At 38.7% G+C, this 20,754-nt stretch overlaps 1 long non-coding RNA gene across 3 annotated transcripts in view; it reads left to right on the top strand.

Moving 5' to 3' along the window:
* LOC118163029 overlaps positions 1-20,754 on the top strand; it is a 140,726-nt gene that overhangs the window by 87,215 nt on the left and 32,757 nt on the right. The window contains exons 5-6 of one of the 3 annotated variants that reach the window (XR_004748796.1): positions 10,707-10,839; positions 13,896-14,711. This is a non-coding gene — a long non-coding RNA (uncharacterized LOC118163029). The remainder of the gene's footprint in view (positions 1-10,706; positions 10,840-13,895; positions 14,712-20,754) is intronic. The other 2 variants (XR_004748795.1, XR_004748794.1) reach the window with 2 other exon arrangements.

Below are 20,754 nucleotides of genomic sequence, written 5' to 3' on the forward strand. Positions count from 1 at the left end.
TCCTCAGTGTTTTCCAGAAATATTTTTGGCTTTTGTTCATGCTACCAATGCCACAGGATGTTTACCAAATTCATCTCTTGAAACAGAAGTGAGAAAAAGATATGCCTGGACTGCGATAGGGAATGCTCTCCAAAAGGTTACTGACGTGGAGAAAAAGGAGGCTAGAGAAACCTTGTAACCTGCTATGTAATTGAGTCCATGGTTACATTGATCAAATACTTTTCTTCCCCTCGGTAAAAGAAACCAGAGGCAGGCTTCAAAGATAAATTAGCTTATTTAACTGCTTGAGACCATGTAATATCAGAATGAAAGAACATGCTGCTAGAACACCCAAATATTTGCTTGGCTGCTTATGGTAACATGAACATATTGCAAAGAATTTCCACTGTTTTCAGGGTTCCTTCTGTTACTTATGCCACTTTAGAATAGCGTTAAACCATTAAACTTCTAAACCTTCATAGAGCTGCAATCTCTTTTCGGTTTAGAAACTTACAGTACTAAGAGCTGGGAAAATATGGGAAATGCAAATGGCATTTCCAGTGTTGGTGAGGAAAAAATTGAGTGTTTGACTTAAGTTAGCTTATGTTAGTAAGGACTCAGGAGGCTCTATCACTACTGCTGCATTGCTTAATTTAAACTAATGTCAAAGCAGTAATGGGTGTAATTAAGTGACTGTCCTTTTTGCCCTCTACCTGTTACTTCCAGTTTTCATTGGACATTTGCAATGATTAAGTGAAATTGAGTGAAATATTGGACTGCTCAGGATTCAACTTAGTCTTTCATGATTGAAATCTCTTGTTGTCCATTATTATAGGCTTAAACATGTCTTGAGGTAAATATTGATTTAACCCTGTGAACTTAATTCAAAACTCAAAACTTGTGGTTTCATGTTGGTATGAAAGTTTGTAAAACTGTAATGCAAGTAAACTTGTTATATATCTGATTCCTTATTAAAAAGGGATTAAGAGAACAGCTTTTCTGTTAAAATTCTATACAGATATTTGTCAGTGATACATTCAATTTAGACTGGTTGGTCTGAAAATTGACTAAAGCACTGCAAACAAGGCACCATGTGGTGATAAAACAGTAGCATATTATGAAGGGGAGATTATAAAACTAATTCAGGGACCAGTGTAAATTGCAGTCCAAGACAACTTTATTAGTCAATGCAAAATGTAGTATTGCCCTTTGAGTTTAAATGACAGCACATGAATCTGCAGGTGTTAGTCTGCTGGAATATGCCTTGAGGAAAAAAAAAAATGAGGAAGACTGATTATTTTGCTGATTGTAAAAAGTGAAAACTGAAGTAAGTGAAAATATCTAATTTTCGTTGTTGCACACTCTTGGAAATTTTTTTAAAGGCAGTTGGAAATAAAAAAAAAAAAAAAAAAAAAAGATGTATGCTCTTCTTGTAACATGATCTTTTTCTTTGTAAAATATATATATATATATATATATATATGAAAGAATTCTGCAAATGCCTCTTCTGTCTGAGAGAATAAGTGATGCAAGAAACACCACCCTTCCCAAAGTTTGATGGATACTCAAAAATCTGTCAGAAACCAGCATGCTATGGATTGAGATATTCCTTGTGATAATTTAAGTTGTGTACAGTGCTATGGCCTGTTAAGCATCTGAAATTGAGACAGAGCTCTGAGTTCTCTGAATTGTTGGAACCATATGAAATCTTTAGTGGTACAGCTGTTGTTTACCCAAGTCACTCCTTGGGTTCCTTTCTGTTTTTAGGGTGCTTTAGGATGCAATATATACTCTAAGCTACAAAACATGTTGATTAGATATGCTAGCATTTTAGGGTGATACAAAATGTAATCATTAGTGGTGTACTGTTTAGTACAGGCTGGGGTACCAATGAAGGTACTAGATAGGTTCATTACTAATCAGCTGCTTTAACAAAATAAAAATGCAAGTAGATTAAAATCTGCCAGTAAGGTTGTGATTTCTTGCATGATCAGATAATAAAGTGAGCTGTAAAAGCGGAATTTTTAACTTGAAAACAAAACAAAAACCTGTTATTTTCATGTACAGGAGGTCCCATAGACAAGACTTCAGCATTTGTTTGGTTTGGTATTCATTTAGCAGAAGCACCACCATGTCTTTCAGATGCTACAATAAGGACATTCAGACTCTCCATGTGAAGCATAGTATTGCTTACTCAGTGTTGTGCCAAAAATCTCACCAGCAGTCATGTGTGCAATGGCTGATCTGGTTTTGCTGGGAAAGACTGTTCTGGTGAGATTGGTGTACTGGGTCTGGCCGGGATGTTAACTTTCCCTGCAGCAGCCCATACAGTGCTGCGCTCTGCACTTGTAGCTAGAACAGCAGTGGTATCACACAGGTGTTGTGTCTGCTGCTGAGAAGTGCTGGCACAGCATCAGGACTTTCTCTAACCCTCCTAGGGGGTGGGCAAAAAAGTGAGAAAGAAATATCACCAAAGCAGCTGACCTAAACCAACCAAAGGGATATTCCATACCATATGATGTCACACTCAGCAATAAAAGGTGGAAAAAGGAAGAAGAGGGGAGGGGTGGGTTCTCATTGCGAGAACGTCTGTCCTCCTCCTGAACACCGGCTATGTGTGTTGAGGCCCTGCTTCAAGGACGTGGTCAAGCATCGCTCACTTGTGGGAAGTAGAGAGTAATTTCTTTCCTCTGCACTTCCACATAGCCTTTACTAGTTTTGTTTAGTTATTCGCTTTCCCCCTCCCTCTTCCCCTTTCCCTTTTTTCCCTTTAGTTGAATTGTTTAATTAATAATAATATTTCCTTAATAATTATTTTTTTCCCTTTAATTAAAACATCCTTATCCCAACCCGTGAGTTGTTTTTTCCTTTACTTCTTCCCCTCCTCATCTGAGGAGGGGGAGTGAGAGCGGTTGTGATGTTAAGCTGCCTAGCACAGTAAAACAACCACAACTGGTCAAAAAAAAAAAAAAAAAAAAAATCCTTACCCATTTTCTTAGATCCAGTGCGGTCACAGCCAACAGGGATCACTCAGGAAGATGTGGCTGAAAGGGAGAGAGCTGAAAAGCAAATCCACCCATCTGCTTTCCCCCAGAGAATCAGGGAAACAGTATTTTTACTTCTTCAAAGCTTAGACTGAAGTGAGCATAGTCTGGCCTGATTTCCAGCACAGTTCTGGGAAAAACTAGAAAAGGTGAGTGCTGGTAAATCAGAATTAGTGGAGACATGTGTGAGGTGTTACCGAAAGTTAGATGGTGATGAGAAGGGAGAATGATACTCTTTATGCTTTATCTGCTGTCACCTCTCCAGCAAGTAAGAGCCTAGCAATGCAATAGCATTCCTTTGTCATAAGCATGACATCCACACCACGCATACCATATCAGCACCATCTATTTGTGCCTTTTTTTTTTTTTTTTTTTTTTTTTTTTTTTTTTTTTTTTTTTCTGAGATAGCAATCCAGATCTGACTAAGTTAGGTTGTATTACCCAAGGGAAGAAGCTGAGATGCTGATACTTCCCACTCCAAAAGGAGTGAGACGAGGAGGTGACTGAGGCAGGAAAGTGGCAGACAGGAAGAACCACCCACCCCAGCTGCAACTGCTGCAGTTGTCCCCCACATCTGGGCTGTGGAAATAAGGAAGGACTTTCCAGATTAACTGGAGGATAACCATTTTTGGAAGTGTTTAACCAGAAGGTGAATTTCTCTTAATCTTTTGACTTTCTACCTCGTGCAGTTTGAAAACATATGTAACAACGTCCTAATTCATGCATCCTGCCTGCTAACAGGCTTCAAAATCAGCATGTAATAAACCCTGTTGATTGGAAACACTGAAAAAGGCAAATTATTCTTGGTGCTTGCAGTAATTCTTTAATAATCTTATTTACCATGCAGAACTTAGTTTCTGAATTAACATTGCCTTGGCCCTTTTAGAAATGTATTACTTTTCAGATAGGGACTGATTTTTTTGTGCAAATATGAGTAGCTTTCAAATGAAAAGGGATATAAATTTTCTGGAAAAAGTATGTGGTTTTATTTTTTTTTTTAACTAGCTTTTTTTTTTTTTTGTTGGCACAGCTGTCATGGTTACTAGAACTGTCATATGAATATTAGAAGAATAGAAAGGTAGAAGATGACAAAAAAAAGCTTTATTACTGGCTAAAGGAACTTAAGAGCCTTTTATTTTATGTCAAAAGTTGTCCTCCGACATGAATGGGCCACATCTCTCAGTTGATGGACCCTGCCATTCCTGGCACTTTAAAATTCATTATGGCCAATTAAAAATTCATTCTGGGGCCAATGCCCTATGTATGCAGCTCTACTTCTGGCTATTACATTTTTAATGTTAATCTTTATAGAAGCTTAGTAATACATTAAAAATATCTTGATTAAATAAGCTTTTTTGTTTAAAAAGTAACTCTGAATATGCTATCCATCAAATATACACCCAGAAGGAATCTTTTAATCCAACAAAGCTTACATGGCTTGTTTTTAAAATTTAATATTCCATTAAAGATATTGTAACTTTGTGAAATTTAACTTCTTTAAACATATGATAGCCATGGACTGTTTTTTGGAAAATATAAATTGGAACAACTCTATTGACTGCATGAGGTATAGCAACAAAAAGCCTTAAAAAAAAGTGCTTAGTGTAAAGCTATGGGACTGAGCCTGATAAATATATATTTCTTTGAATGTTTATATCATTGTCATGAATTAATTCATAATTTAATGTGAACTGGCAATGTGTTAGCCAAAAGCAGTCTGATTCTCAGACTGATAGTGTTTTGAGTAAGTGCAGTATGATTTCTATTAATAGTATATATGCAGGTATATCAGACGGAACTTTATGGAGATATTAATGTGATTAGGCAATATGAAGACAAAGCTGTTCAGTGCTTGATTTTTGCTATAACACATGTAATGTCCCCTTTGAAAGAATAATGAATAACATTTTTCTTCACTGTTTTACCTTATTTTATGGCTTCTATGGCTTTTGTAGTTATAGTAAGAGAGAATCCTTACAATTTATAGTAAAAGCTTGATTCTGGCATACAAATTCCTCTTCTGTTCTGGGACTAGGGACCTATTATTTACTGAGAAATCCATTCAAGATAGAGAAGGACATTTGTAGCAGATGATGGAATGTGTCCCAGGTGTGTTGGCCTCCTAGGTAGTTTAATGTTAAAAATTGAACACTGGCTATATTAAACAAAAATGCAGTACTCTGCCTATTGAACAGTTTACAGGAATGAAGAAATTGTATTTTGAACACAAATAACATACGTTATAAACATTGCAATTATCTAATGTAGAAAAATATGATTTCACCTTTTTATTTTTATTCTGATGCCCTTATGTATGTTTCATATGGAGAATACTCTCAACTGGGACAGATACAGTGTGACCTTTGGCATTATAAATAAGTGTGTTTTCTGTTTCTACTACCTTTATTCTAAACCTAGGCTATAACATTCAGATCAAAAAAAGAACAAGTGTTCTTTTTTTGAAGAGAACAAGCTGAGTCTTTTTTTGAAAAGAACAAGCTGAGTCTTTTAGGGTTAAAAATAGTAGGATATGTATATTCAAGAGAGTACTTGCTTAAGTCCTTTAATGTATACATCTCATAGATACAAGGTGCTCAAAACCTCTTCTAAATTTTTCTTTCATGTTTCTCTAAGTTGATGCTTCTGTATGAAACTCATTATGAGCCTCTTGAAATCAGAGCAATTAAAAAAAGGTAATATATCTAAGAGATTTCCTAATGAATCAGTTTGAGTTAACAGCAGTCTTGTGATCCTGAATTCCAAAGTAATAGCATATATTCTTTATACGTGTTCACTGCCTTCTCACTGATATAAAATAGCAGGAAAAAGTAGTTTGGTCTGAAATTTTTTCAGAGGTCATAGGGAGAATATTTATAGAAATAAGTTTCTCTTACATTCCAAATATCTTTTTTCCCCCTTTTCTCCTTTCTCTGTATTTTCCCTTGCTATAATAGGATAATTTGTGATATGCATCTGGTACCTTTTCTTTACAAGTTGTTGTAATGCTTCCATTTCTAACCTTTAATTTATGTTCTATTGTGTCCTACAGAAATTATTTCCTATTGCACACATTCCACAGTTCAGATAGTTTTATTATTGTGCCCTTTTCAATTCGCTAAGGACGCCTTTACATTCTGACAGAAACATAGTTCTTCAACACATAGATGACCTAAATCTTAAGGAGAAATGTAGTATCATTTCCCAGGAAGATTTCTATTTCATTTTGTGATCCTGGAAGATCATTCTTAAGTATTACAGATATGAAATTGTTATGAAATGAATTTCCCATGAAAGTGACCTCTTGCCCAGGAGAGATTAAACACTTGCTTTGTATGTATCATTCCTTCTGAATGAGAATTACACCATGGTGCATTGGGAAAATATAGTGGGGCATATTATTGCACATTATACTGGCCTGGAAAAAGAACACTAAAACATACTTTAAAAGAGATTAAATAATTTCTACTAATGTTAGTATTTATAAAAGTAGTATGTTCTCTAAAAAATAACTGAGGGCATGCTTGGAAATTATTTGATTATTAAATATGCAGGATTGCTAACAACTCTGCAAAGCTAGTCAAAATAAAATTAAGAATAAACTTAATTTCACTTCCTTGCTTGTCTGCTATTATAGTCTTCAGTTCTGTGACAATCTTTTTTTCCTGTGTATTTCTGTTTCGGTCTACAAATTGAAGTCCTTACTCAGATTGGTGTTTGAGGTATGACCCTAACATGTTTTCTGAACACTGCTAGCACCCTGTTTAAAGATTGACTTAACATTCTTACATAATTCCTGTGATCGCAATGTCTGGTTCAGAACTAACGTACTTGCAGTACCCTTCCAAAGGCAGTGACTTGCAATCCCTGAGGCATAGGCTGGAATACATGATGAAGTTTGTAAGAAATAACCTGTAACTGTACATATCTTGATTCAGTGTAGGATCAGGGTTCAAAACGCATTCCCTTGCCCTCAGGTGAAGCAATGAATGTTTTGAAGTCTAATATGTTGGAGACTCAGATCTAGCACCAAGAAGAAGGGACAAAGTTAGCTATTCTTGCTACCCTTTGAATATGAACAAGGGTCACTGAGACTGATTTCAGATCTAGGTGGTTTGAATCTTTTTTTTGTTGTTTTTGTTCCTCTGGTGGGAACTTGGGTTGATTATGAGTAGATTAAGTTACCTGATTTATCTTAAGGATAGTTGGCTAGATCTACTGTGTAATGCTTTCAGTCTTCCTTCAAGGATGAATTGGGTCTTACACAGTGAAGAAAGTTGTATTCTGGGTTCCCTTTCCCTGATCCCTATCTACATTTGTACCCTTTCTGGCTGTTCTTCCCTCTTGCTTTCTTGCCTAATCGTGTTCAAGACTGGCCTTGTAATGATCACATTTAACTGATCATAAACATTATATTGAGAGTGATAGTGAGTTCTGCTCACTATCTGCTCAAAAATACATTTTGTATTGGGTTTATGTGGCAAGGTTTTGGTAGTGATGAGGAGCTGCAGGGGTGGCCTCTGTGAGAAGAGTCCAGCAGCTGCCTCGTGTTAGGTAAGGGCTAGTTTCAGCTGGCTCCAAAGGGACCCACTGCTGGCCAGGGCTGAGCCAATGAGCGATGTTGTTTGCACCTTTGTGAGAGAAGATTTAAAGAAGGGAAAAACTACTGTGCAACAGCAGCTAGGAGAGCAGGGAGTGAGAAGCAGCCCTGCAGAACCCAAGGTCAGTGTAGAAGGAGGGCAGGAGGTGCTTCAGGCATGCAGCAGCAGCTCCTCTGTGGCCTGTGGAGAGGCCCCTGCTGGGGCAGACCATGTACGGCAGAGCAGATTTCCATGCTGCAGCCCATGGAGGACCCACCAGTGGAGCAAGTGAATGTGGCCTGGAGGTAACTGTTTAATTGGTTCAATGTGCAAACCTTTTTGCAAGTCTGATTTAAAGGCCCAATACTTAATCCAGACTTTTCCCACCCACACTACCCAAACTAAAGGATTAAAGTTTCCTCATGCTCTTTGAGGACTTCTTACTCTTGACATTAACATTGTGATGCTATTGCTTCTAGATTGATTGTATTGTGAATTAGTGGATGCAAGAGCTTGACATACATTTAAGCTAGACATTTCATAACAAGTTTAATCTTGCTCTAGATTTCTGATCTTCAGTTAGATTGTGCAAGTTTCTCATGTGCCTTTGTTTCTTCACACTTCCCCCATCCTCCTAACAGTTATGCTGTGTTCATGTAATGATCAAAGTGAAATATTTATCAGCATTGAATTGGAATGTGTGAGACAGCGCAATAATTAAGGTAACCTTACAGTTACCTTAATATCTTAAGTTTCCTTAAAAGAAGAGTTTTCACTGATCGAAACTTTAGACTTTTTTTGATCAGGCCTTGATTTAACTGATACAGGAAAAGGTAATACATCTGAACTGGTACAGTGACAAGATGGTTAAATGTAATAGAGGACTAGGTCACTGTCAAAGTTGCATTAGATTGATACTCTTCAATCAGTGAACCATAAATGGAAAATTATGTTCTCAAATGCAAATGGAAGGAGGGAATAAAAAATATTTAGCCATAGATGAAAGATGTTAAATACTACAGTAGTGTTCCATAGATATCTCTCTTTAAAAACAATTCAGTTACTGTGTCATCTTTCAGTGTTTCTTTAGGTAGCTAAGAACTTCTGCTTTCTTAAATGGAAGCTCTCTCCTGTCTGATACTGGGTACCTCAGAAGCAGTTCTCTTGCATGGGTGCCAACTCAGGAATCTTACACTCAGTCTTCACTCCAGTAGATGTTTTTGTGGTTTGTTACTTTGTTTTTTTTATAGTCTTGGCAATTATTTCAGATAACCATAAATAAGTTTGAAGTAGATTTAATGTTTTTTAATGAACTTCAGACAGATCTTGCACCTTTACCACTATCTTCTGTCATAAATATTTTGAGATGGAAAATAATGCAATTGGATTCTGCTGTTACCATGGAAAGTAACACATCTTAATCTCTCACTGATCTGAACACATTTTTTGCATGGCCTGGGAAGGCACTCAATGGATGTGTTTTTTTTCAGACTTATTCCTGAACTTCATGTCACAATGCAACTTTTCTTCCTGTCACTCTGAAAAGAGAATGCAAGTCCTGTAACTGCATTGATGTTAAAACTGACAAACTGTGCTCTCAGATACAATTGGACTTGATCTCTGTCCTCTAAGCTTGAAAATCTAGGGTGAGTGCTAAATTCTTCAGAACAAGTAATCATAGAAAGACTATCCTTGAAAATATTTTAATGTGACTGAAAACATTGTTTAAAACTAGACCACATCTGTACTTCCAGTATTGTAAATAATAGTATGTTGCCTCATAATCTGTCCTTCACAGAAATGAGATTGCTGATTGTCTAAATAAATTTAAATATCTTTAAAAAGGTGAAAAATGTTTTTCTCTGCAGTAAGTATAGCAACTTCTTTTACTCCATCCCTTACTCTGTAAAAACAAATGAGATCAGAGGTGAGATTTTCTGTGCAAGGATTCTTCTCAATCAATCCACAAACTATGTGAACACACTCAGATTGTTACTGCATCAAGTAGGCAAATGCTACCTCCTTTCAGATGTGTTCAATTTCTTTATTCTGCTCCAGTTCTTGACAATATGTCACTCTATGACTGATGTATGTTCACTCCTTTGCCTGCAGACAGTGCCTGAATTGGCATGCTGTCTTTTGCGTTGATCAGCCTTGAAAGCTGGTAAAATAGTCAGCCTTGAGGGAAGGGAGGAGAAGAAGGTAACTCAAGTCAGTATGTTTCCAACATTTCAAGACGTTATATTTTCTTCTGTTACCTTACAGAAAATAGGAAAACGATCAGGTTTAAAGTTTGGGTTATGCAATGCTTTGAAGTAGCTATTGGAGCTCTTGGAAACAGTTTTGTGGACTCTGATAGATAACTGACTAAGCAGCTGGCTTGCCTCCTCTGCAACCTCAGCATAGTGCAAGCTGCAAGCAGCAGTGTGCTGCCGTGGCACCTGGTGGCAGCACAAACTGCCCTGTGCTGGGGAAAACTGGTCCCAGCCAACCTGGGATAACTAAAAATGGTGGGTGGAGAAACCCCTGACAGGTATCAAAAGATGCCCAGTCAGACGAGCCTGTGGCCCTCAGTAGCTGTTGGGGAATGGTGAGGTGGGGTGGTGGGAGCACTGTGCTGGCCACCTGCCCCTCTATCCTGCCAGGACTGGGGAGGGTGAAGGCTGGCGTCTGTGTGCTCCTTGGGTGGTGTAGGAGTCCCAGCCATTGCTGAGCTCCTCTGGTTACAGGTTTCTGTGGACTGGCAGTAAATTAACTGGGGTAAAACTTGATGCTGTCCTGCCTTCAACATCTGCCTGTAATTGTGCCCTCATGGACCACTAGTGCAAAATATTCATGTCCTCTGGGCTTTTTACATGTTGTTTTGTTTGTACGGTTTGAATTCTGAGGATTATAACCTATTTTCTTTGTCCAAACATCAGACTATGTAAAAGTTGTATAAGAAGTCATCTGTGAGCTTCCATTCCTAAACGTAACATGATCTTAGGTATCTTAAGTCATGTGGAGAAAGCAAAGTGAGGAGGAGAAAAGTGTGTCAAGAACTGACAGTTTGTTGCTTTGGGTCGAGATTAATTTGTTTGAATTTAATGATTGTTTTGTTTTTTAGACTGGTGGTGACATTGAATTTAAAGCAGGGAGATGGCTAATGGAAGTGGTTATGAAAGTGGAAGTGACAGCAGCTGAAGTGGAAGGGAAAACTGAAGATTTAAAGTGCTGAAAATCATGTGGGTGAAAGACCAGTAATTTCCCTTTCACAGTGCTATGAAAACTGACGCAGACTCTGCTTGATTATGGAGACTTAATATATCTAATTTGATACTTTATGTGAGGATAAAAATTGGGGCATAGATTTAAAGAATATTACTTACAAATTGACTAGTCTTCAGTAATGAGAGAAGTTGTAGAACACGGTTGAAAGTACTGCAAATAGAAAATGGATCCTAACATGAACTAGGCTTGCTAGTGATAGCTGATATTATATTGATAGTTAGCTGGGTTTGGAGTTAAAGGTTTGGAGATGAGCTTGGGTGTGAATAGATTATATGTAAACACTAGCATTTTAGTTGCTTTTAGATGCCTGTCCTAAATCTGTTATAGTAATGACTAAGATTAAAGTAAACTGTCATGGATTGATCTTGGCTGGCTACCAGATGCCCACCCCGCTTTGTCACTCCTCGTTAGCAAGATGGGGAGAAAAGATGGACAAAACTTATGAGTCTATGAAAGGACAGGGAGATCACTTACCAATTACCATCATGGGCAAAACAGCCTTGACTTGAGGAAGATTAAGTTATTGCCATTAAAAATAGAGCAGGATGCTGACAAACAAAAACAGAACTGATAACACCTTCCCTTCTTCCTATGCTGAATTTTGCTCCTTTGTTCATGACTCATATGCCTCCACACCTCTTTCATGCCAAGAAGTGCAAGAGGATGAGGAAATGGGAGTTGCAGCCAGTCGACAATACTTCTTCTCTGCCATACCTTCTTCCTCACACTTTATCAATGTGTTGGGGTACAGTTCAGTCCTGCTGCCTGTGTGGGCTTTCCACAGGCTAAAGCTTCCTTCAGGGCATTTCCACCTGCTCTGGTGTGTGGTTCTCCATAGGCTGCAGTGTGGATATCTTCTGACATGTTCTTCCGTGGGCTTCCGGGGAACAATCATGGCCTTTTCCATGAGTTGCAGTGGGTGCCTGGAGCACCTACTAGCCCTCCTTCACTGACCTTGGTGTCTACAGGGTTATTTCACTTTCCTTGCTCCTCTTCCCTCATTCCTTTTTCTCAGCTGCTGCCCAAAGTGTATTAAAAAAATAAAATGAGTGCTTAGATGTGTTATTACAGTGATTCCATACCTATGGCTGGTGGTCCGGTTGTGCCCTGTGCTTGTGAATCTGTTTTGGAGGGAGCTGGCTGGAACTGACCCTATCCAACATCAGGGCATCCCCTAATCTCTTCTCTCAGAAGCCGCCTCTGCAGACCTCCAGCTACCAAAATCTTGCCACATAAATCCACTCTACAACTTCAAATAATATTAGAAGAGTTATATAGTACTTGAGTTGAAAGTCAGGAATTTGAATAACTGGAAGATAATTTGGAGATTAAGGAAGTTAATTATGAAAATGCTTATTTTACTTCAAGGGAGGATTTATTAATTTTTAATTACTTTGTCCTGCATTGCATAATTCAATTATATCCATACTGGAACTTTGTGAACTGAAGAAAGATTGTGGGTTTTGTGCTGTTTTTCCCCAAGTACAGGATCCAATTTCAATAAAACTGGGAAGAAAAGTCACTTGTTAGGGAAGGGAAAAATATGCTAATTTAATATATATCAGTATGAAAAATAACATTATCACCTTTTAGTAGCTTGAAAGGCATATTAAACTAAAACAGCCCACTATAAATAAATGATATTTCATGAAACTTGGAGGTAGATTATGTATACCTGAAACTTGTTTTTCCTTCCTATTTTCTTTTTCTTATATTCTTTGTTCTCTCAGAGCACTACTGGTAGTCACTCTGTTGGCATTTTCACTGCAAAGCTAGAAACTTTGTATTGATCACCAAAATATGAGATTATAGATTTTATAATTTTGGTTGTTTCTCAGGAAATTGTTCACACTAAGGGGTTGAGTGAAAGAAAGGGAAATAATGGTGTGTGTTATGAACACACAATGAATGCTCTCCAGTATTTGCTCATCTAAATATGTGAAGAATGGGGATTTTTTACCAAGTAAAACTATATAAAGTGGTGGTGATACGTGCCATTGTTGCCATATATTAGATATGAGATGCAGAAATTACTAGAGTATATTTGGGTACATCCATTCTATTCCAAAATAGACTTAGAAGAAACTCAAACAGCAATGTAATTATATTTTTTCAAATGAAGCAGTCCATTTTTTTCTGAATACTTTTCATTTGTAAAATACATATGCCTCTATATAAGGTCATTCAAAATGCAGAATAATGGGCAAAATGAATGGTATAACAAGACTTTGCAGTACTCATTAAAAATAAAAACAGAATTTTCTTCAATACCTGTTTTTGTGAATTTCATTAAGTGAGGTTCTTGACACAATTCTAGTTTCTGAAGTAGAATTTAAAAAGGGACAAAATCATAGCTGTCTAGACAGATATGATTTCTGATGGGAAAGCTCTCTACTGTCATATTTTGGACAGACTTCAGCTCTGTTAAAATGACCATGGAAACAGTTGAAAAAGGAAGAGCTAATAACTAGCTCCTATTTTTATGTCCATCATGTGTGTAAGATTCTGCATCTGCTAGTCTGTAATTTACTGAAGGAGTTTTTTGCTACAAAAAAAATCTCTGGTCAAAGTCTCAACAATTTTACGTACTTTGACTCAGCATTTAAACATATCTTTACTGTGTATTTGTGTAGGGGTGTTACATACTCGATACTTGCCACGTTGGCCTGTCCTATACAGTCAGTCATCAAAAAAACCAAAACCTTCTGAGACTTCATGGACTGATTATGCTATGCAGTACTGGTTTTGTAGTAGATATTAAAGTGTCTAAACTCATATTTGAGAACCAATATGTGATTGGAACATCTTCCAATTGCCTGAATAAGATTTTGTCCACGTCTTTTTTGGATAGCTGCCATGTCTCCATTTTTGAGGTTTCACTGATCCTGTTTCAGACTGTTACAGGAAAGCTGATTCTTTATGTAGAGTGTGGTCTTTTTGTTATTTCCTAAAAATCTTGTATCCATCTGTCTCAACTCTGTTCATGAAAACTATTGTGTCTACATATGTTGCCCAATTTTTTCAGGTAGCACCAGCGTACCTTCCCAGCTCTCTGCTCTTTGAAGATCACTGTTTGCAGAAATAATGGCTCTGCAGTGGGCAGAGGGATTTGTGTTGACTGTTAGAATATATCTGTTGCTGCCATAACCTTTCTTCTTGACTTTTGAGGAGAATATCCTGCAGACCTCAGTCGTCTTCACCTGAGTCCTCAGAGCCATGTAATTTCCTTTGATCTTCTCCGTCCCCTCATACCTATGTGGATGGGCAACAAGGAGGAGTACTACAAGACCTGTGTAAGTTCCAGCATTCTCTGCAAGGTTGAGGTTCCAGGTCCTGGATAAGCACCAGATCTCCCAAAAGAGCAAATCTGTTTGGAAGATGGGCTTGTATGCCAGTCTTCACCTAATTCTAGATGCTAACTTGTTCTTACAGCCAGTTTTTATATGTATGCATTATAATCAATCTAAACTAATGATTTCACGGATCTTAGTGAAAATAAACCTATTTACAAAGTCTAACTTTCCCCAGTTCCTCCAGCCTGAATAGAAACTTTGTCCAACCACACCCCTTAAGGAACTGAATGGCTCTACTTGAATAAATGAAGACTTAAGATTGGAAGTACCTTTATGAAAGTTACTTTCGAAGAAGAATGATTTGCTTCTTTATGTATGCTGTTTAAGTATGAGTTTCACATACAGAATTGTACCTTCAACAAAAAATACTGTTGCTTCAATTCTAGGCTCCTAAAATGTATCTGCTGTTCTTTCTTGGGAACGTCTTACAGCTTCTTTCCTGATACTTCAGTAAATGTGCATCTTAGACTAGAGGTTTGGATTAAAAGGTAGTTGAGTTTCAAGCCTAATGAATGAAGGGCCAGTCTTCATGAGTCATATTGCTTCAAACTTCTATTTGATGTTCATGGAAGCTTAAGGAAATAAAGGACTGAGGCTTCAGACCTGGTGCTGCTTAGCCTTCTGCATTTGAATATTCCTTTAAATAAGAGGCCTTTGAATCTGGTTAGGTAGCAGAATAACTGGACTGAAGTTCTCAGCCTGTGGAGCTTTGATTTCTTTGCATTAAGGAAAATGTCTGGTTTCTTAGAAGTTGAAGTAAAGACTTAGTTGCCTATAATTTGGAAATCAGCTTCAGAGCTTACGTTTTTTTTGCTACTGAGTGGATGACTTAAAAGGTGATAAAAGGAAGGAAGACTAGGAAGTCTTTAGAACTAAAAAAAAATTGAATGAGAACTAAAAAAAAAATTGAATGAGAAAGTAGAATATTTAAGCTCTTCATCCTCATTCTGCAGTAAGTGGATCTTGCTCAGGCTTTTGTCTTTCTATGTCAGAGCTGACTTAGAAAAAGGGAATGTTTCTGGAAATTGATTAAAAATGAGAAAATGAGGTGTCAAAATAATTATTTCAAGAGGCAAGTCAAATATTAGCCTGTTTTGTTTATTAGAGAAAATCAGGAATAATTATGATACAGTAGGGGATTGTCCTTCAGTGTCTAGGACTAGAGTTTCTCACTGTTTTTAAGCAGAGTATGTTCACTCTTTCATTTAACTAGCTGAACAGAACTGTTCTGGCAGTCTCCAAAGACTGACTTATTCCAACTACAAAACATTCCCACTGCATGCTTTGATAGAAAACTTTCACCAGTTTTATGTAGGTTCAGCTGCTTTGTAAACTGATCTAGATACCATGTAGAGAAGGCAGTTCGTCTCGGTGATCCTGTGTTGTCTTAATCTGGCAGGCGGTTAAGCACCACACAATGGTTTGCTCAGTCCCCTCCAGATGGATGGTGAAGAGAATCAGGAAAAAAGCTAAAAACACATGGATTGAGATCGAGACAGTTTAATAGGACAGAAAAGGGAGGGCAGTGTTGATATAAGAATATACAGAGCAATTGTTCATGACCTGCTGACTGATGTCCATCTGGTCCCTGAGCAGTGGCAGCCCCTGGCCAACCCCCCAGTATTATTGTTCCCCATAACACCACAAGGTATAGGACATCCCTTTGGTCATTCTGGGTCAGCTGTCCTGGTTTTGTACCCTCCCAGCCTCCTTGCTGGCAGGGTGGTATAAGAAGCTGAAAAGTTCTTGGCTCTGTGCAAGCACTGATCTGCAGCAACTAAAATGTATGTGATCAGCACATTTTTTATCTCTTAAATTAAAAACAACACACCAGCCACTATAAAGAAAATTAATCTATCTCAACTGAAACCAGGACATCCCATACCACTTATATCATGCTCAGGTCCCATGCTTTTTATTAATCCTAATTAATCACATTTTTAATCCTAATTAATCACTTTTTTTTTTCCTATATATATTTATATATATATCTACGCACACAGATACCATTCCCTTAGCTTATTGGACACCCTCCTAAAATGTCCATTGTGTTTTAGTCCATTGCTTTGGGCTCCATCTGTCATAACGGTCCTTCAGGGCAGGAGAGATGGTGTGCAATGTTGGATTGCTGTGTGCTGAGGTCAGCTCTGGTTCCATCGCTGTTACACCTTCGTGGTTGTTTTTCCTTGCAACTCATGTACCCTTGCCTCTAGGCTGGGGTAAATTTTTCCATCTGAGTTCCTCATGTCCTCTCTGTGGTCACACAGGTAAAACCACTGGCTGGCATGTGGTGTGTACCCACTATATCCTTCCTCCTGAGCAGAGGAATGCTTACTCCTAATAGCTGAGATACTGGTCTGTGCAAGTGAGGAGTGGGATAGATCCTCTTAATTGCTGGAACTCATGGTACAGTTCCTCCACAGCTGAGATGCAAGCCCATAGAGAAGAAGAGAGGCTAGAGTTGGCAGCCAATTCATCCCCTATTTGTTCCTTTCAGTCTTTCCAAGCTATTACTGCCAGTGAATTGGCATACAATTATATTGCACTCCAAACAAACTTGTGCCACATGGGTCACATGTACGTGACTTAATCTGGATCTTCGAATAACTGCTCATTACCTAGGCCACCATAAATAATCTCCAGCATGGCTAATTCACTGGGGTACTGAGTACCTCTCTCCATAGTAGTCTGGTTGGTTGGGTGACACACATCATCTTCCTTGAAGGAATGACTTTCTTCATGTCTGACAAGAGCTGCCTCCAGAGGTTGAAGACTTGTGCCCCTTTTCCAACTGCTTTGTCAATGCCTCCATCCCTAGAGGGATCCCAGTGGCCTTGGCTTCCCTGCCCTCTGATTCTATGCTACTAGCCCTGTTATCCAACATCGGAGCAGCCAGGGGCCAGTGTGCTCACCAGGGCAATGACTGAAATCTTTACGCACATTTTGCGGCTCACCTAGGAATAGGGCGATTACTGCTGCATCTGTGAGTTCTGCATTGAAGGATGTAGCTAACCTCTTCTCAGTGGTTTGTGGGGATAGGACAAGGGGCAATGGCCGCAAGATAGAACACAGGAAGTTCCGCACCGACATGCAAAAGAACTTCTTCACAGTAAGGGTGATGGAGCACTGGAACAAGCTGCCTAGAGAGGTTGTGGAGTCTCCTTCTCTGGGGATATTCAAGGCCCGTCTGGACACCTACCTGGGCAGCCTGCTCTGAGGAACCTGCTTTGCAGGGGGGTTGGACCTGATGATCTTTTGAGGTCCCTTCCAACCCCTACAGTTCTGTGATTCTGTTATCTTCCCTTTTCTGATGGCCCTGTTTCAGAGTAGCCTGTCTTGTCCACTTCTTCCTCTGCCTTGTTTGAGTAGGAGTTTCTTATTAAATAAGCTGACTTTCACATCCATTTTTTCTTCTTAAATATAGAGAGATAGATAACAGCACAGGTTGGTTTTCTAGTTCAGCTACAGTGTCATTTTGTCATCAGATCTAGAGACCTCTTGTTCCCTTGAGGGTGTTGAATAGAGTTGAATGGGGTTTGGTATGCATCGGTCAGGCACCTGCACTTTGCAGTGATTTGTGTCTCTGGATTTGTCAGGGTGACAGCATACTTTTTCTAGATATTTTACTAGTTTTTCAAGTTTTTTACATGTTCAAGGGTGAAGTTCGAAAACATAGAAGGTACCCACTGTCCTAGGTGCCTGCCCATACTGTTCCACACACCCTGCCACTCATAACTTTCCAGCCTTGGGGTAGATCTCTGGGTAATATTCATAAATAATTATTTAATTATAAGCAAAGCCTGAAGCACATTCAGGAGACATAACAACAGGAATGTGCTGATTTGAATGTCCCAAGGACATTCAAAGTTCTCAAGAGCTAATGTAGCTACCTGGAGGAGAAGGGGAAGGTCAAGGTGAAAAGGAAGGTATAAATGAGGGGGAAAGTGTCTCCCCCATAGATTGGCTCTCTGAGGGGGAAAGGTAGAGAGTGTAATTATTAACAGTTGTCAAGAGATGGCTTCAGACATATGGAGATGATGGAAATGCTGAGTACAAATGCTGGATTAGTCTAATGACTGGTAATTTTACCATATTGTACAGCTTTACACAGTACAGCAAAATGATAACCAATCCCCTCCCTCCCCCAAGGTGATAAACAGCACAATAGGGATTATACACTGCAAGTAAAGTGCTACAAAATACAACTCTGAGAGCAAGCACAGCAACACAGAGTAAAAATAAATAAATTAATCAATGTTGTGACCAGCAACTATTAAACTAATATAATGCTTATAACAAACTTCTTTTAACATGCTTTGGTCAGATCTATCATTATCCCAACCCTTCGAGCCCCATGTTGGGTGGGCACCAGAAGGGCTATTCTGGTTTAACCCAGCAGGCAGCCAAGAACCACACAGCCATTCGCTCACTCCTGGGATGGGGGAGAGAACCAGAAAAAGGTAAAAATTGTCAGATGAGATAAAGATAATTTTAATAGGACAGAAAAGGAAGTGATAACAGTAACAATGATAACATAATACACAAAGAAGGATATTCAATAATATAACAGAATATACAAAAACAGTGATGCACAATGTGGTTGCTCAAAAGATATCCCTTTGGCAGTTTGTGTAAGCTGTCCTGGTTATGTCCTCTCCCAGCTTCTTGTGGCAAGGCGGTATGAGAAGCTGAGAAGATCCTGACTCTGTGTAAGCACTGCTTACTCAGCAACAATTAAAACATCAACATGTTGGATTTAGGATGAGAACAATACTGATAAAGCACTGCAGCATATCAAGTGCTAGGGAAAACAAACAAACAAACAAACAACAACAAAAAACTCTATCCCAGACATAATCAGGACGTCATGTTACAAGAACCAGACAGCGTATCCCTTCCCACCCCCCTCTATCCCCCCCACCCCCCTTGTTCATTTACAAATAGTGAGAAAGAATTACTATAAAAAGAAATCTGGAATCCGGCCTTACAAATGGAAAGTGAGTTCTAGGACTGATGAAGTTGGGAAGGGTAACTTTCATGTGATTCCTGTTAGCCAGAGCTATGGCTCATCCACCTATAAGAAGTCAGGATTTTATCAGGAATCTGTTCTACCTATCCAAAGAGCAAGTCATCAGCATTTTCTTACAGTGCACAAGGGCTGTTTGTTTTTGTTGTTGTTTGTTTGTTTTTGTTTTCCTCTTCAATTCTAGGTGATTCGGGGCTTCAGACTACCAGATTGCTTATTTAATATCTGTAATGATTATAGTTTTTCCTCCTTTTTATTTAACTTTTTCTGGAGATACTGTAAAGTCAACACTGATTTTTTTTAAAAAAGAATTTAGCACTGATACCTGTTACAAAATTTGTCCTAAAAGCCATAGGTCAGTCTTGCAGTCAGACACAAAAAGATCTAAAAAAACTGTTACCCATTAGTGTGTACATAGTAATTGGTCTTTAGCAAATGAGCATAAAACTTCAACTAAGTACTAAAAACTTCATTTGTTCTTGGGTCTAGGTGGTTTTTAGAGCCTGTACTTAGCTGTGAGAAAGTACAGATTACTTCATATGTAATTTTCCCCCTGTACTATGCTCTGGTGAGGCCGCACCTCGAGTACTGTGTTCAGTTTGGGGCCCCTCACTACAAGAAGGATATTGAGGTGCTTGAGCGAGTCCAGTGAAGGCCAACGAAGCTGGTGAAAGGTCTGGAGAACAAGTCTTACGAGGAGCGGCTGACAGAGCTGGGGCTTTTCAGTCTGGAGGAGGCTCAGGGGTGACCTTATCTCACTCTACAGGTACCTGAAAGGAGGCTGTAGCGAGGTGGGGGTTGGTCTATTCTCCCATGTGCCTGGTGACAGGACGAGGAGAAATGGCCTACAGTTGCACCAGGGGAGGTTTAGGTTGGATATTAGGAAGAACTTCTTTACTGAAAGGGTTGTTAGGCATTGGAATAGGCTGCCCAGGGAAGTGGTTGAGTCACCATCCCTGGAGGTCTTTAAAAGACATTTAGATGTAGAGCTTAGGGATATGGTTTAGGGGGGGGACTTGTGTTAGGTTAGCAGTTGGACTAGGTGATCTTGGAAGTCTCCTCCAACCTAGATGATTCTGTGTAATTCTATTATTTATTTATCTATTTACTGGGGGGGTAATGTTTGAGTTTGTTTTTTGTTTATAAAGCTTTCATGTTATGTATGCAAAGATAGAACCTGATTGGATATTGGGGTTTATAGAAGATCTGACTGTCAAGAAGCTCATTATATTCAGTGGACTGTATGCTTAAATGGTCTTAAGGTACTATATGTCAGGTCTGACACAGTATAGTGTCTTAACGTTAAGTGATCATTATGTTACAAGTTGGAAGGAAGTAGTTTCCTTTGTGTCATATTTCATTGGAAGCAATTTTCACCTAACCAGGAAGAAGGAAAAATGTCTTTAGCTGTAAAAATATCTCTAGGTGTTAGTTACTAGACTGGAGTGTTTCCAAAAGCTTATAAGGGTATCCTGCTTTCCTGCTTCTCAGTAATAAAGCTTTGA

The sequence above is a fragment of the Oxyura jamaicensis genome, chromosome 2, assembly GCF_011077185.1.
Source record: "Oxyura jamaicensis isolate SHBP4307 breed ruddy duck chromosome 2, BPBGC_Ojam_1.0, whole genome shotgun sequence".
Taxonomy (NCBI): Eukaryota; Metazoa; Chordata; class Aves; order Anseriformes; family Anatidae; genus Oxyura; species Oxyura jamaicensis.